We start from the raw sequence: 18,767 nt of genomic DNA, 5'->3' as shown, positions 1-18,767 counted from the left end.
CGCTTCCTGCCTCCTTCTTGTTGCTAATACATGACGCTGCAGAATATTTGTCGATGCGAAAGTGGCTCAAACAGCAATTTTTCTCTGCATCAAAAAGACAGTAGACCTCATCTATAATGCATTATGAGGACATTCATTGTGAATTATGATGCATTCATAAAGGTTTCTGACTACACTCATAAACATATAATGCTTACTGATGTACTATATCAATAACCATAAAACATTACAGATGTGACTTATAAGTAAGTATAAATGTCTTCCGGATGCTTTTGAGTAGTTATAAACTATGATACTGTATGGACTGTTGTAGCATACCATGAGTCCTTACAGTTGACTGTTGATGTGTGTATAGGTGAGTATAAGTATTCATAATGCATTGTAAGCCCCATCAGTCAAGAGCATCCATAAGACACTTGATGCTTATAATTTATCATAAGTCACATCTATAGTGTTGATACAGTGCATCGGTAAGCATTATTTGTGTTTATGAATATAGTCATAAAGCATTATGAATGCCTTATAATTCATTATGAATGCCCTCATAATGTATCATAGATGCTGTATTATATGCAGCATTTTCCTTCCACCTGCTCTGATACATGACATTCATTTTGTGGTAAGATCTGATCTTTCCAAACTGGCTACTCAAGTACACTTTGCTCTTGGTTTTTATGTACTTAAAGCCCTGTGAAATACTGGAGCCTTATTTTACAAGGTTTCCCCGAAAACAACTAGGCAGCCCAAAGACAACCCTTTCAAGCCGTTAGATTTTCTGTGACTCAATCCTTTGCAAACACTGCCCCTCATGGGAACTGAGAAATCGCCTAACTATTTCAGCAACAAAAATACACAAAATGTGTCCAGGAATTAATGACTAAATTCAAGCATATCAAATATGGTAGAAATGGGGTGGAGTAATCAGCTATGTCTGGAAAGGAAATTTACTCTTAACAAAAGTCTGATTTGATCACAGCTGACAAGTCCACCCAGAAAGAAAACAGTGAAGCTGTGAAGTGGTCACTCGCTAGGATGAAACAGCTGCTGCGCAAACAGGAAAGAAATACTTGAAAGCACCTGGGTTCACAGAGTGTAATCACACACATTCAGCATCCTTTCATGCACTTTCAGCATACTGTATTTCTATAAACACACATGGAGGTGCACACATACTGGGAGCAAGTATAGCGGACTTCACAGATTATCTGAACTAATATTAGGTCTTAAAATCTTTTTATTCTGTTGAACTTTTTAACCAGAGAAAATGCAAGGTAGAGATAACATCGTGCAGTTTCTCTTGTTCTTTGGGAACATCTCACTACCTTGGAAGCTCAAATTATCTCATCACACTTGCAGACACTAGATCAGGCATGTCAAACTGGTCCACAGGGGGGGCGGTGTGGCTGCAGGTTTTTGTGCCAACCAACCAAGAGCACACAGTTTGACCAATCAACTGTCTGAAGACGGAGATCAGTTGTTAAATGGGTCAAGTCTGGTGTGCTGCTACTTGGTTGGAAACAAAACCTGCAGCCACACCGGCCCCCCTGTGGACCAGTTTGACATGCCTGCACTAGATACTAGTGTCTGGGACTGGCCTCAAGAGAATGTGATTTTGTAAGATTACATCTCCAGCGCAGCATGGACATCCAAAGTGAACCCAAGCAAACCAAATTGCTCAATCGAAATGAATCAGAATAGAAGAAAGAAAGCAATTTGAGTTTTTAAAAAAAGAGTTGAGGACATACCACCAAACACCACTCATAAACCCTTTGCTCTGCAGTTCTCATTTTATCCTTACAGGCCCACTTCCTGTTTGCCGCACGTGTTTTTATTTGGGAGGCCCCCTTTGCCACCCCACCCTGACCTGATGGGGACCACAGACGGCTGCACAATGGAGACTGTGTGTGCTCCCTGAATGACAGACCTGTCCATACAAGCTAAGGAACCCCCCTCCCTTCGAACACACACACGCACACACACACACAAACAACTGCAGTGCATAACAGGTTTTGCAATCATCTCTTTTGGAAGCAGTGTTCCATAGTTTTATGAGGCAGACAGATATGAAGAGGGATTTCTGTGATCAAATTTCAGATTATTGAGCAGGACTGTCTTCACTGATGGCTGTTTTGATAATACGAACTGTTGTGCCATCTTTGTGATGACGTGCTTTATATCACGTTCGCATGATGAGCTGCTACTGATGAGAATGCTCATTTGCGCTTTCTCCCACTTATAATTGATTGTTATGTTGCATGTGTACAGTATGTGAGTGTGTTTCCATGTGCTCATGGATCATAAGCAGAACACCTGATGTAACTCATCACCTGCAATTGTTAATATTTGCAGATAAGGAGATGCTCTCCTGAATAATGAATGCATTTGCATAATTGCCCCATCCAGTTGAGTGAAAAACACATTATGAGACACATTCAATTTTAATGTCAGGCCCATTGAGAGACTAAATGAATAGTCAGTGAGATATAATGACTTATAGAAGCAAAGAGAGCGCTTGCAAATTAGTACAATGCCTTTTCATAGGGGCTAGTAAAATGTTATCTTCTTCTTTATGTGCTTATTGCGCGAGCATTGAGGTGAATGTATCTTTGTGTGTGTGTGTGTGTGTGTGTGTGTGTGCTTATGCACGTACTTACCCCCCACCACCCCAATCCTCTCCTCTACACTATGAGATTTATTGCAAAACAGCCCTGTGAGAGAGTACACATGCTCTGCCCAGTCTCCGTACTGCACCCTGACAATTACTGCTATATATACCGCTCCAAATGAGAGCCATGAACCGGCGTGATTATAGGGTGGAGCAGGAGCAAAGAGGGAGAGAGGAGGGGGGACGAAAAAGTAAGGCAAGTTGAGAGAAAAAGGGAGAGGGAGAGGAGAAGGGCGACAGGCAATACAAGTGGAAGTGGCTGAAGTCTGCTGTAAATTGTATTGTGCACTTTTCATAAATCACAGTGTGTGTGACACACTACGCTTTAGTCTGAACAGCTTCCTTTTTGAAATAGTGAAGTGGGAGGGATGAGATTAAAGGGATGAGAAGCATGCAGGGAATGAGCAGCATCTTCTTGACTTTGAAGATGATGACCTCTGTCTGCATACTTCTCCTCGATAAATTACACAGCTTCACATGCAAGATTACTGTACATGGCACCAGTTACAATAACGTTTGGTAAAGAGGTGCTGCCCTCTTCTGGAAATGAGGGAAGAAAAATAAATGGAATATCAAGGAGAAGTTGAAAAAGTGACCATCGGAGCATTTCCATATCAAAAATGTTCAGATTTTCTTTTTAAACAAAACAAACAAAAAACAACATGCAGATCATTTTTTTTTGTTGTATAAATTGTCCACAGTGCACACTGAGATAGGAAAGCAAATAGATTTCTGAGAGCCTGACAAGTAAATACACACAAAAGCAGAGAATAAAGGACCTCATGCAGCAACACCTTTCTAAATTCTTCCTGTAATTTCTCTGAACCCGTTCAGATCCCCCGACCATTCAGTCGATCACAGCTTTCCTTGGATGCCTCTATGTATAATTACTGTTATCTGACTCCGCCCAAATGCGCAGACTTATTTGATGGGATGTCTTTAAGCCAATCACGGTGTTGCACATCATCTGAAGTAGACTGCAGTGAAGACATGCCCCCCTTTTTTAACAAGCATGGCGGCCCTTGAGGAAAGGCGGAAGTGCAAGAAACATGTCAGTCTATAAAACATATTGTTAGAATAGAATATTTGTGTTTAAACAGTTTTTAAAGTAAACACATGATATTATTTTACTTATACATGTCAAAATATCACAAGAAAGCTTCATACCTTACTCAGGTTTTTTTTTTTAATTAACCATCCATTGGAGTGTCAAGTCAACTCCAGATGTGACAAAAACTGTCAGAATATAAATCTGCTCTTACCATTAATATTCGTAACACCACCTCAACACAATATAAGGGCAATTGTTGTCCCTTTGAGATTTGCCACCAAAAAAAAAAAAAGCTGTCATAAGATCTTTTACAGCAGTGAAACTGATGTACTGTTTAACTTAAAGTGTCAGCACTGGTGTTTCAGGAAAAAACAAACAAACAAAAAATGGAACAAGATTTTAATTTCTTAATCTTGTTGGTCTTCATTTGCTTCTGTAGTGTAGCTGAATATAAGTGGCATGATATCAATAAACAGGGTTCCCACACATTTTCATTCAAAACGTTGCCACACATCACACTACTACTACTACAACTTTCCCAAAAAAATCATTTATTTCTATATCCATGACTTTTCCAGGCCTGGAAAATGAGACTGTGAAAGTCCATGACTTTTCCAGGTTTTCCAAAACTGTGAGAACCCTGAATACACTCAAGTAAAAGTACCTAAATTTTCTCTAAAGAGGTTCCTCAAATATAAAATGTATGTTTCTGCACTACACGAGCAATGTGTGAACTATGAAAATAAGATGTTTTCTCTTATATTGGTAAAGGTGCTATCAACCACTAGTAAAATTTTCAACCTAAGAGAATAGTAAAAACAAGAAAACAAAGGTAAATCCCAGATATCAATGGGTTACAAAATAAGAGCAAATCCTAGCTACAAACAAAAATAAGAGAACATTATAACAGCTCCTGCATGAGGCCAGATGTTTGACACAAATGTGAAGAAACTTCCACAGGCTACAAGCAGTCAGCCTCCATACTTCCTCTGCATCTATCTCTCACTTTTCCAGTGGCGGTCAACACTGAGCTCGTCACTTCAGCTGAGTGACAGGCTGCTGTCAGTCACAGGGCTGCCCCGACTGTGCAGTCACCTCCGCCCGGCTGTCTGCCGACATCAAGCTGCATAAAAAGCCGCATCTCAAGAAAGATTGATAACACGGGAACTGATGCCACAGCAAAAATTCCCACGTATGATGTATGGAAGTGCTGTATATAATAGATGCCAGTTGTTGCAGAGCTCAGGCCCCGGTGATGAGCCATTTACTAAATAGATCAGCCTACCTAATGGGGTCATGAGACTGTGGGAAAAGAGTTGAACTGGGATGTGTTGAGTAGAGAATGGGCTGTTCTTTCAACCCCCTCCTCCATGAGCAGAAACCATCCCTGTGGGGGGAAAAGCAGCAGGATCATATTACCCATGGACCAGTTTTCATCGTACAGAAACCCACGCTCTGCCTCACTCCAGCGGCTCGCATAATTGGAAGCATCTTGGCATGAAGATAGAGTCAAGGTGGCATATCAATGGGCGCGTACTCCAAGGGCATGCAGATAAGAAAAGGCTGCTTCTCTTAACAGGTCTTGTCCATGATAGGGTCACTGGCCCTCCCTAAAAAGACAGCAGGCTGAGTGTTGACTCACATACAAATAGCTATAGCTGATCAGTGATGTGCAGCCTTGTTGTACAATTTACTCCCAGTGGCGCTCATCCCTAACACCAACAAGAAACTGTTTTGTTACCAAGCCTTGTCTCATTATGTATGCATGTAGAGCAGCGGAGAATTCCTGCAGCTCAGGAGAAAGACACCAAGCGGTGATATTTTTGCAGTGACTTAGTGCAACATAACTGATGTGAACAGTGATTTGCTGTGAAAGGAGGACATAAGTATGTCCAGTTTTATCAGGGATTTTGAAGTCAATATTTCAATCAGTGTAGTCTAGTGATTTAGAGTTGGATTCTATAAAATCTGGTGCCCTTGCAATGGACAGAACATTACAGTTCCCACAGTTTAATATCCTAATTAGAAGACAGAGTCTGCAGAGGACAGGATAGAGTTTGTTCTGTTTCCGTTTTCAATCCGAGGAGTATTGACCAATCATGTTTGAACAGCAGGTGCACACTTAGCATGTTCGCATCCCTAGTCTTCACATATTGCAGCTTTTTGAGATAGCGACCCGAAATGAAAACAGTCACTTGAAAACTGCCAAAGATGACATCATTTAGCATGGTTTGTATTTGTTTTTGTTATGGTATGTCAAATATATGCAAAAACTTGTGCATTATTCAAACAGGTGTTTCATGCCATTAACTGTATTCCACAGTTTTGCATTACATTGTATAATACTTATTAAACTTAAAACTAAAAATTAGTTTTTAATGTTTCTCTGACATTTCATACATTGATTCAGTCCTGCAAAGTACTCATATGGCTGTAATAAAAATGGTCAGTTCCTGTCTCCCGCCTACCAGTTCTGCCTCAGCAAAGCATCCTCCATCGCCCCACTGCTTCCCATCCTGCTACAGTATCCACTCCGCTCTACGCCTCTCCAGTAGCGGGACTTCTCCGCCTCTGCACAAATAAAATTGTGTGCCAAGCCGCATTAACTCTGCATCCTTATCACCTTTCTGACTTGAGACATTTTATGAGCGGGAGTCCTCAGTCCCCTCAGACTCCAACAACAAGAGCCATGCTTTACGCACTGCTGCATCACCGCCACCACTGTTTACTAGAAACTATTATCATTTAACGGCATGTACACTACGAAAGGTCACATTTTGGACTTCAATTTATCACATCTCATTATGTGATATATTTATAATGCAGCTTTAAAGCTGTTCCTGAGCGGGGGGTTAGGTAGAAATGAGCAAAGTTGTGGTGAAGTTAAACATAAAAACAGCCATGTGTACACACCTAGTTGAGGCAGAAGACCTGCTGTGGCCTCTGCTGCCAGCCTAAACCAGCTCTCTGGGCTCTCTTAAAGTTTCTGCCCACGCAAACACTGACCGCACTGGCCCCTGCTGTCTCTGAAATAGCCATTTATGCTTACTGAGAAGAAAATGACTCAATAGAGTGCTGGGAATGTGTGCATATTTCCACAAAAATCCTATAAAAAAGTGTCAAATAACGTGGAAGTATCTAATTTTAAATGAAAAAGCCAGTGGCATGTTGTATATTGGTCAACATGCTCCACCAGGACTAATTCATTTCATGCTCCTACAACTTAAATGTTTGGTCTGATAATTTTTGCTCTTAGTATGCATCCACTGTTCCCTGAATCAACTTGTTTTCATTTCAGCGACATCACTCTGGTTTGCACTCGACAGCATTAGTATATGCAAAACCTCATAATCATGCTACGGCTTTGGCCCCTTGTGGTTTCTACGGCAGTGACTTAATTCTGCTCCACTAATCATAATAATTATAGATATTACAGTATCCTTGGTAATTACTGTAGAGCACTGGCTCCTATCTTTTAATGGATGCTTAAACAAACAGATTTCAGATAAGTTTGGGAAGAAAACTAATCTATGGCCTCTGAGGGGAGATCAATCAGGTGAAGGGGTTGGGGTTGGGAGGGTGTAAAAGTGTGGCGTTCGGTAATTAATACAGAATGCAGTAAGAGATGGAACCTGGCTCTTCCTTTTTTTTTTTCAATTTGCGTCCCTTTCATCCCTACATCCCTCCTTCTCTCCGTGCCTTTGCCACATTATTTATCTCCGCTGTCACACCATTGTTGTGATTATGGATGTCATGCAGCCGTAAAGCGCTCCACGATCAATAGGCCTGAAATTAAACCAAAAAATGAATTTCCGCAGTGTCGGCCACATACACTCCTGAGCAGGAATTACCTTGCAGGAGAATGGCTGATTATCCCACTGAGACAGCGACAGAAACGCAGGAGGAGGCATACTGCTTGACTGTGGCTGGCAGTCAATGCGAGGATAGTTTTACTGCATTTTTTTTTTTTTTTTTTTACAGCTACAGACCACAAAACACATGGCACATGTGTTAAAACTTTGTTTAAACAAACCCTCAAACACCAATATAAATTCAGCAAAACATCTGAATTCTTGTAGCAGGACTAGTTGCACTCATATGACCATTGAACACTATCCGATATCCCATATTACAGCTTGAATAGGTTGAGAGATTTAATACTAAATGTCTGCAATGTAACAAGTGCGATTGTTCATGATGACACAGGCCAACTAAGGAGATGATGTAGTCATTTTTTTCAGGACTGAGATCAATACACTATTAGGCATGATGAGATGAAAAAGTACCCATAACTTCTATCATTGGGTCATTCGGAGAAGCCTGCGGACCAGGAGATTTTGGTCACATGGCAAGACCTCCACTGATGAAAAACACAACACAATACACCGATCAGCCAAAACATTAAAACCACCGACAGCTGAAGTGAATAACATTGATCATCTTGTTACAATGCAATGCTCTGCTGGGAAACCTTGGGTCCTGGTATTCATGTGGATGCCATCTGATACACACCACCCACCAAAACACTGTTATAAACCAAAAAAAAAAAAAAACCTTATTGCAACTCCCCGCTGACAGTGGCCCCCCAGCATGAAAATGCACCATGCCACACAGCAAACACTTCCCGGAAATGGCTTAAGAAACTCAAGTTCCTCAGATCCTACTCTGATTAAGCATCGATGGGACGTGCCGATATTCCACCTCACAACCATCAAGACTCAAAGGATCTGCCACCAATGCCACCCTGCTGCCAGAAACCTAAGGACATTCACTGAATGACCTGAGGAATGTGACAAAGTGCTCAAGGTCTCCACCTGGCCTACAACTTCCCCATATCCCAATCTGATTGAGCATCAATGGGACATGCTGCCATGATGCAACCCACAGGACCCAGCAGCCCTCCAACAAGACAATGCACCATGCCTTACCATAAAAACTGCTCAGGAATGGCCTGACATGACAAAGAGCTCAAGGCGTTGCACTGGCCTCTAAACCACCCCGACCCTAATCTGAAAAAGCATTTGTTGGGTGTGCCAGTACCCTAGAGGTACTTGTGATCAACAGTGGGGCTCCCATATATCGGACTTGGCTCTGACCTGTCGAAGCATGGACAATAGACCTCGGGGGGTGTCCTCTGGTTTCTGGAACCACAGCGTTGGTGGCAGATCCATTGAGCCCTGTGGGTTGTAAAGTGGGATACCATTAATTCTTTATCAGATTGGGATCTGGGGAAGTCGCCTTGAGCTTTTTGCCACGTTCCTTGGGCCATTCCTGAGCAGTTTTATGGTGTGGCATGATGCATTGTTTTACTGCAGGGGCCACTACCATCAGGGAGCGCCGTCGCCATGAGGTGGTGTTCTTGGTCTGTAATGGTGTTTGGGTGGGTGAAGTGCGCCAAGTGGCATCCACATGAATAACAGGATCCAAGATTTCCCAGCAGAACATTGCAATGAAACAATATGAGCGATGTTATTCAATTCACCAGCCAGTGGTTTTATGTTTTGGCTGATTGGTGTAATTAACCCTTTGATACCTGAGCAAATTGACTTGATTTCTTTCAAAAACATGGGAGGATGGTGACAAGCAACTGAACAAGAAGTAGCCCCCCAAAGTAGCAAGAGATTAGAAAAAAAATCCAAAAACATAAGAACATTACCTGACAATAACCCCTCGCCCCAAAAGTACAAAAAAAAAAAAAAAGAGAAAGAGAAAAAAGTTTGCCAGACATTTCTTGGCAAGTTTCTTATTATGTTTTTTTTCCATACTTTTGAAGGAAATCAAACCAGTTTTTCTTAGGTTATGTGCTTATAAAAGGTGTCTGAATACAGCAGAAGAAGTTTAGGAGAATGCTCAAAAGAACCATAAAAGGAAGAGTGTTACAGGAAGTAGAAAAGGTTCCTTAAAAAGGTGTAGTAAAGATGTGCATCCTGTAATCTGAGATTATGGCCAGTTTAATGGCCAGTTGTTGCAGTCATTTTGGAAAGCAAAAAGCATAATAGAAAACTTGCAGTGTTCTTTGTTTTTGGACTGTATCCACCTTGCTATCTGTCTTGCGCTGTCCACACCACTTGCTATTTATCCTAAGCAACTGACACAGAGCTACAGAGAGAGGACAGGGATGTCAGGGGAAGTGTTTTCATGCTTCAAAGACGCCTAGTGTAGCTCTCTTAAACCAGCCTGCTCTTCCAGCATCTTCGCCTCTGCCCATCCCTCCACCGGAGATGGACGCATCCTTTTGTTTCTCACTTGTTTCCCGTGTCCCTCATTTAGAATCGATTTGCTATTAATGCCCAAGCATCACAGAGGGAGGGTGACAGGGGGTCGAGGTGGCTGCAACTGCTTGACAGGCTTCTTCATCTCCAAACAGGAAGTTTGGTTTACATCAGCCATGGGGCGGGAACTGTCATCAGAAGACCTCAGGGCTAATGGGCTGGATTTATGCGCCCCTCTCCTCCTCTCAGTGTGAACCAAGTTGGGAGAAGCTTAAGTCACTGATCTGAGGTCTTTTCAGTGCTTTCTTCAATGGTTTTAGATTAAGGTGTGGAGACAGAGAGCTGATGCAAGATCTACGCCTTGGAGAAACTTAAAAATTATGATTTGTCCCTGTGTGAAATCTAATCTTAAATCCGGGCAGTGTTATCATTTTAATGCATTTATATAACAAGTACTTTTCCGAAAGTAATTTCTTTCCTTTCCCCCTAACTTGACACGTCAAGACAAATTTCGTTCATCACTCCTCCAAGGAGCCCGGTGCTGGGCAGTAACCACAGTTTGGTTTTCAAATCAATTTGACAAATCCTCTGAGAATTGTAAAACTGTCTTAGAGCAAATAATGGCCTGACACTCTGCATTAGCAGAAAAGATATGACTCAAGACTGACATCCAACTCCATGTGGCTCCTGGGTTTACACAGAAACAGCATGTTCTTATGGTGAGATGTCAATAAAGGTTAGCATTTGAACACACAAAGGACAGCCAGACCTGGAAGCAAAGTGTATGATAGCTCAATGCAGTCACCAGCTTCATCTAAAAGTGATGAAAACGTCATGTGACTTGTGTCCTGGTTTAACTGTCTGCACCACCTCAAATGTGACAATATGCATACAACCAATCAACAATATATATCCTTCACATATCACAATGACTTCCTGTCTTTCCTGCTGTATCATTTCTTTTGCTGCTGCACTTTTCTCCTTACTTCATCTCTCTCGCATCCTCGTGAGCATCGCAGTGACTGAGCTCATTCTCAACTATTTATTTGCTTTATTTCCTGAGATCAGCTATAAAGAACAAACACTATTAAGCCAGCCAATCAATAAGGGACATCAGTGCTCTTATCCCCCCCCCCCCCTCTCTCCACAAAATAGATTTATATCTTCTGCCTGAGCAACATAAATCACATATTCATACATTAAATTAAAAATGTGATTGATAGCAATGCAGAGAGTGTGTACAAAACCTCATGATGTAAAAAAAAACAAATATTAGTTGGGGACTGCGGAGGGTGAAGAGAAAACAAACACTGTTTTTCAAGTGTAATTCTTCACAGTCCTGTGAGGACGTCTGAGTTCAGGAGATGTGTTGGAAAACTGACAGTTGGTAAAACTGTAGCCACAGAAGCAGATCATGTAAATAATTATCAGCATCAAATATAAACTTGGTGTTACTGTACAGCTCCACTATAGAGGCTGTAAGAAGAATAGCAAAAAGGCTAATAGGGTCCAAGAGACATTTATCTTGACTTTAAAGGAGCTGGTCAGCTTCCAGCCACAATCCTGTGCATGCCACTCTGCAAGGCGAAGTGTGTGTAGAGAAACAGGTTCATTCACAAAGTGACACTTAATGGGATATATACAGATTGTGTCATGCATTACAGGGCCCAGTGGTTATGGGAGCATTCCAGAGGAGAGAGGCAGAGAAATATGGCAGCATCCATCAGAGGCTGGGCCAGAGAGGAAAAGGTGCAGGAACAGAGAGGGGACGGGAGCTGGGGGTTGGGGGGCTGCCAAGGACATTTAAGAGAGCTGTCAGGGAAGGCTGATCTATGAAGGACCCTGTTGGCTAAACCTATATCCCCACATCTGAGGATATGTGTGTGTGCGATGGAAAGTGCAGTCGCACCAACGCATGCTGTAACACATGCGCTCATACCCTGGAGGGGGAGTATAGTAGAGCAGTCTCAGTGCACAGGTTCAAAGATCACAGATAGAGCTCATCGACACAGAAAATCAAATGATTTCAAATGTGTATTCTGAGCATGAGATGAAACAGAGTATAAAAAACTGTAGGAGGGTAAACAACAACAAATAAACTGTTCAACTGTAAAAAACTGCTTGTTTTCCGGGAAAAAAGTATATGAAACAGAAAAAGGTGTTTAGTTTTAAGTTATAGTTAACATTTTTGTCAATGATGCCACAAAAAAATCACAACAGTGATTAATTAAAGCATTTCAATTACATAACCAGATCACAGACTACAACAACAAAACCCTTAAATTACAAAGAAAATATAATTACAGCCAATGTCAAAACTGATTAAAAAGTTCATCTTTGTTGCTTTTGAGGCAAAGCAGACTTAAGGTGAGATTTAATATAACAGAAAATGGGATCCACTTCCAGTAACAGCTCACACAGTCTATTTTCCTCCACAATATTTTTCAATCTGCCAACCTCAAATAGCTAGAGAGAAGAATACCACCTTTTAAAATTGCTCACTATCAGGATCTTTGGTTACATTTAAAGGGGCACTCACCTCCACCAATTTGTCATGTAACATTTCACACAGGACTCTTAAATAAAAGACAGCCCAATTTTGCAGAAGTTTTGTTCCTTCTGCCAAAGATTCTAAATAAGATACCTTGTATACGTGTGTGCACAGTGCGTGTGTGTTTTGTCAACCAAGTGCTTGAGCTGCTCATTATGAATAATAGCAAATACGGTTTAATGTTCTGCTAATTGAGAGTATACAACACAGGTGTTACACACTGGGGCCTGGGGACCAGAACTTGGCGTCTAATCCAGCTCACTTCATGACTCTGCACACCAAATATTGGTGTGCATGTGAGGACTAAGAGGTGTCAGATTTCAGAAGCAGGCCAAGGTGAGTAGCCTACTGCTTATAAAATGCTGCTTCAGTGACTTTTCCAGCAGAATACAGTTCTCTGAAAAAAACAAGACTTATTTGCATTGTGTTTAAAGATTTACTTAATATTGTGAAAAATATCATCAATCAGCAGTTTCAGCATAAAAGAATCTGTATCAGACTTCTGTCCTGAAACAGGCTGAGCTACTAATTCTTACATAAACTGTATTTTGGAAGGCTGCAAGCACTTTACCAATGTGCTGACAGGAGTAAAGAAGAGAACGGTCACAGACAAAAACAGGACCCCCGGGAGACCAGTGTTCAAAACCGAGTAGACTTTGAGTGAACTTTGATGTGCGTCCTCACCATGTTTCTTTTCCCAAACCTAAACATTGTTACTTTACTTGCCTAATCCTAACCTCCATAACTTTATGTTTAGATTTATAAGTGTTTTGTGAGGTAGAGAATAACTTAACCTGCTTCCTCCATAGCTTGTACTTTTAGTGTTTAGTGTGATGATGCCAGCATTAACAAGGAGTGGAAATATATGGAAAAACACACATAATAACAATGAGTAGTAGACTAACTGAATGTGAAAAAACTGACATATTTTTCAAATTTAACTCATTTTTCCTGAAACATTTTGGGCTGCTCATCATCTGTTTTGTAAGTGGATGAACATACTTTTTTTTTTTTAACACTAAAATGAAGGGAAAATTTGGAGGCGCTTTTTTTATAGGTTATTATGCAATGGTTTTACTGGTCTGGCCCACTTGAGATCAAATTGGGCTGTGGGTGGCTTGTGAACTAAAATCAGTTTGACACCCCTGGCATAGAGGTGTATATTTTTGAAAGATCTAACATCTAAAAGCAACATTTCTTTGTGTAGAATTAAAGCTTCAAATATGATATTAAATTGCTACGAACATATGATGTATTTAGCAGTTCCAGGAATGTATAAACAGCTACAGGCTATCTGAGGTTTCCGTCAGTAGCCAGCAGGCCTGTTAGCCAGAGGAGTGAACGCCAGGCAACCCTGCCAGCGGGGACGTGGCATTGGGACCATTACTAAAGCTTAATGATATGAGAAGTGTTCTCCTATCCACCGCGGAGGGGATTCATCACGATGCTGTAGCACTATACATCTTTCAACAGCCCCTAAAGAGGAAAGGGGACATTTCTTCATGCTGTAGTAAAAACCCCTCCCTTCTCCATTCTTCCCCTGAGCTTTCTACATTCCTCATCTTCCCTTAAAGACGCTCTATTTTAAGATCATTGCGTCTAAGGAGGGAGGGGTGGCACGACCTTGGCGACGGGTGAGGGTGAAATAAGGTAGTGGGAAGCGCCGGATGAGTGTGTGTAGAGAGCCACAAACCACAACATCTTGTCTGGGATTTGTCCCAGTGTGCCCCGGGGGAAGGAATACAATTCACTCTCCGCCTCAAAGTCACACTACACACTGTCACTGGCTTCAGCTGAGTGCTGATAGATGTCTCTTTGTCCCCTCATAAATAAAAACACTCTGGTCTCTGCTGTGTGAGAGACTGTAGATCAGGTTGTAAATAGCTGAAGGTATCATGCGCTGCAGTACGTCAAGCCTGGAGGATTTTCTCTTTTTCTAACCCTTCAGATTTTGCGACCATGTCCCAGAACTCTGCAACCTCTAAATCAAGCTTATGAACCACAACACAAGATCAAAATAAGTGAAAGCAGAGTTAACTTTGGGTCTTTAACTTAATTTTATAGCCCGGAGACAATAGGCAGAAATCACAGCATGGAGACGCTTAACATTTCTGTCATAGTATTTGCATTGTTTGAGTCACAGCCACCTGCCTGTGGATTTACACCAGTAGATCACAGACAATAACAGTAAAGACAGAAGTGCACTGGTTTATGACTTCAGCACTTTCAGTTTGAAGCCTTCCAGCACCAGTGAGTTTAAATTATGGTGGGAGACGTCCTTGGGATGTGAACATCTCATTTCACCAGGCTGTGAGCAACCGCACACACCAACACACACACACACACACACACACACACACACACACACACACACACACACAACACACACACACACACACACACACACACACACACACACAACTCATTTCATTGGGGGTCTCTGGGAGGCTGGACTCAGTGGAGCATGACATAAGAATTATACATCTGGCAGCAGTAAACCTGCAAACTCTCTCTCTGCCCCCCCCCCCCTCTCTTTCTTACACACACTTGTGACTGTGAAGAGACAAACCCTAACTTTTTGCTCATCACTCTCAGAAAGAATTACTTATTATTTCTGAGGATCATTTGCTGTTGATGCTTGTTACTCTGCTCGATGCAAATGTGATGCTATTTTATTCATTTTACTCCTCACACAGGGCTGAAACAGCTCTCTTGTTGTTCTTAGATAATGTAAAAGAGTTTCTCATGTGCATTCAGTGCATCTAATTACTTTAATTACTTCCTCAGTCAGGGTTTTGATCCATCAAACTCAAAACCTAAAAGTGCCAAAAGTTGTTATATATATTGTTGGATATATTATTAAGTATATTCACAAATAAAATTTTTGAGGATAGAAATAAACACTGTGTCTTCACAATGCTCTACTGTGAACTTTTGCCCATCCACTGTCTTATATTTTTCGCATCCTGCACAAAACTGTTCATGTTTTCTGAAACAGCTATACTGCAAATATTCTTTATATTTTTTAATAATAAAGTGTTTTTTTTAGAATATTTGCCACATTTTGTGTGCTTGAGTGCAGCACTGGTTGCAGTTCCTCTTAATATGTTTATCATATGTTTAATATATGCACCAAACACCAAAGCAAATTCCTTAAAAGTGAAAACCATGATAATAAATCGTATTCTGACCCTGTTCTGTTAACAAGCTGCAGCGGCAGTGCTTGTAGGGTGGGGCCAGAGTTCAGACAGGGAGGCATGGAGTATGGAGTGATAACATGACTATTATTGATGATATAAACAGCACAGGTTGCATATGCATCAAGATTTTACCCTCGTGATTTTTGATCTGAAGTTATTGTGATAAGCCCAAAATACAATGTTGCTCTAACAGTTTATATTCAAGCATTAATTACTAATTAGGTATTCAATTTTTATACATTTTAAGGGAAAAACAGGGTTAATCAACTTATAAGCATCATTTGAGTAAATCTGATATATAAAAAAATTGTTATCAAACTAGAGGTCAATCGGCATGCATGTTATAATACTTAAAGTAAATAAATAAATAAAACGCTTAACGTATGGTCGCACGTGGATGGAGCAGGAGTCGGAGCATCAACTGGAAGAGGCTCCGCATCCTCATCCAGCTGCGCCTCACTGCCATATCATAATGGGCACCTGGGGACACGCCCACCCACCGCTTCCCAGCTCTCTCATTGGCTCCGCGTTTAAATATTTCGCAAGCTGTTCGTCGATTGGCTCAAAAATCACACAAGTGATTTCATAAAGCAAATCTTTTGGAAGTTGTGTAAAGGGAATAAGTGGGAAAAACCCTTGAGATAACTGCGGCATACACCGCACAATTGGCTGACTGGATCTCCTTCTCTCTCCCTCCCCCTCTCTCTCCTCGCTGTCAATCGCTGGAGGATTTGTCGGAGTTTCCGAGCGTCTCTGCATCTGTGAGTAACCTGAGTTTGCTTTCTGCTGCTGAAGCTGCTGCTTTGGCTTCAGGATGACTGTAGCGCTCCGCTGGGATCTGCTGCAGAGATGAGAGCCGATAGAAAGTTGATGTCCGTCCGGGTTTGACTGCAACTTTCTGCTCAGAGCACATTCATAACTTTAGACGCTTGATCATCAGTTTCCAGTCAGATAGTCCGCATGATTGTTTTATCATCAGCTGCAGTGAATACAGCGGATTAAATGTTGCTTGACAAAGTGAATTGAAAAAAGCCGATGAGCAGATAGTAAAGAAAACACAAGGTTTCTGTTGTTAATAGTCTATTAACTGCAGCAGTTATTCTAGTTTTAAAAAGATTTCTTTTTTGTTATTTTTTCTCCAATTTCTTGTTGTTTTTTGCTTTTGTGGGGTGCTTATTTTAATTAAGAGTTATGGATATTATCTAACTTTATGTTTGAAAAATACATATAATACATTACAGAAAAAGTACATATTGTTATTATTATTATTATTATGTATCATATTGGTGACCCTTTCCAGAAACTTTTATTCACTTTCTACTCTTACAACTGTCAAAATCGTTTTCAGCATTTTCTTCCTTTTTTTTTTTATTCATAGAAATGCTTTAAATGACATGACTGTTTTGTTGTAAAGCAGATGAGGCGTTTTAGTGAGTTGTTGCACTCTGTGTCTTTGCTGGAATTAGATTTTTATTGACTGCTATCCACTGTGGTAAATGACGGATGAATTGGAGCTTAAAATTAATAGCAATTGTTGATTCCTCAGAAGTACTGCTAAGTGTAATTCACTTGGACTGGTACAGCACTGTGTGTGTGCGTGTGCGTGTGCGCGTGTGTGTGTGTGTGTGTGTGTGTGTGTGTGTGTGTGTTCTGCAGTGAGGGTGTCCTTCACAGAGAAGAGCCTCTGGAGAAGCTGTGTGTTTGAAACTGAAGATGTTGCCTGGCTCTTTGTCGCAGTGTTATCAGGATCAGAGCTCGGGCTTGAACGCTCCAGAAAGCACATGCTGATGTTGCACGCTGTGGTAATGGCCTCTTAATGCCAACATAAATAACCAAATCGAAAACATTTCTCTGCTTCAAACGACTATTCTTTTCCCCACTGCTATTTCATGGCTGTTTTACTACAAATAACTTTATTTGATGCTTTTTATTCTTATAGTCAGATTGTTGGTGACACCGCAGATCCTTAAACCCCAACGATTGTTTTGTGGGTTCCCGCTCGTGGAAAAGTCACATCGCAACTTTACTTGGCGACTCAAGTGGGGTGTCTTGGTTTTTACTGCAGTGAATGCAGGGCAAAGTGACTGTGTGTCCTTGACTGGATAATGTACCCCTCCATTATATCAGGCCAGTCCCCAATGGTTTCAGTCTCCCATTTTCCTACATCTTTCTTCCAGTTATTACTTCGCATGGCTATTTTAATGTAGAATTATTGGGAATAATTGACTTTTTCTCTGGTTTTCAGACTTTTTTAACTGATATATGCTGCAGTATGGGAACAAAGCCCTGTCTTATATTTCATCCTCATTTGTATGGACATTAGGCTGCCCACCTGTGACTGTAATATGTAAAAGTACTTATGTCCTCTAGTTTTCTATTTTAAAATTATTCTCCAAGTGCATCTTCACAGTAAAAATACTCTACCACACTTTTCTTTTTACTTTTCCCTTCACTCCTCTTTTTAATTTATAGCTCACCGCTCCTATCTAACACAGAGTATATGAGCAAGTCCGTAAAGCTTCCCTCTGTGGTCTGAAACTGCTCAGCCCATTTGTCATTACACCTCGTTCTAATGTGGAGAAACTGCCTCATCCCGAGCTCCTGGTTGTTGTTAATTAACCCTTGTTGGTAACAGCCCCAGTCGACACTGCTACCAGCTCTCCTGCCAGCGTTATCACTTCGCCGCCTGCCAGCACAACTAGCATTAGCCCTGGCCATATTTCTGCAGGTGTCAGCGGAGGTGCTTCCTCTCCCTGCCGACGTGCTCTTGAGAGTATAACTCAAACGGCAATGCGGTTTTATCTTAAATTGAATTGTTGAGGGAGATGTTAAAGAGCCATACATCACCTGGAAACTCAGAGAAGAAAGGGAGAATCTGCAGAAGCAGAGATGGGAACAGCTCGGATGGAATGAGCACTATATGACGACGGCTGCGTTCATAAATCCACGAGCAGAGCAAATCAAGTTGTCAGCTTGTAAACTCCATTTAGTGTGTGTGTGTGTTTGTGTGTGAAGATGAGTGTTTTATTTTAGCCTTAATGAGGTGACCTTTACTTTCTCCCCTCAGTCTTGTTTCCTTTCTCTCTGT

At 41.3% G+C, this 18,767-nt stretch overlaps 1 long non-coding RNA gene across 1 annotated transcript in view; it reads right to left on the bottom strand.

Annotated features, from left to right (window-relative positions):
• LOC121955028 overlaps positions 1-18,767 on the bottom strand; it is a 55,928-nt gene that overhangs the window by 26,493 nt on the left and 10,668 nt on the right. The gene's annotated exons all lie outside the window — the stretch shown is intronic.

Source organism: Plectropomus leopardus, chromosome 15 (assembly GCF_008729295.1).
Source record: "Plectropomus leopardus isolate mb chromosome 15, YSFRI_Pleo_2.0, whole genome shotgun sequence".
NCBI lineage: Eukaryota > Metazoa > Chordata > Actinopteri > Perciformes > Serranidae > Plectropomus > Plectropomus leopardus.
This window is presented reverse-complemented; position numbering and strand designations above follow the sequence as displayed.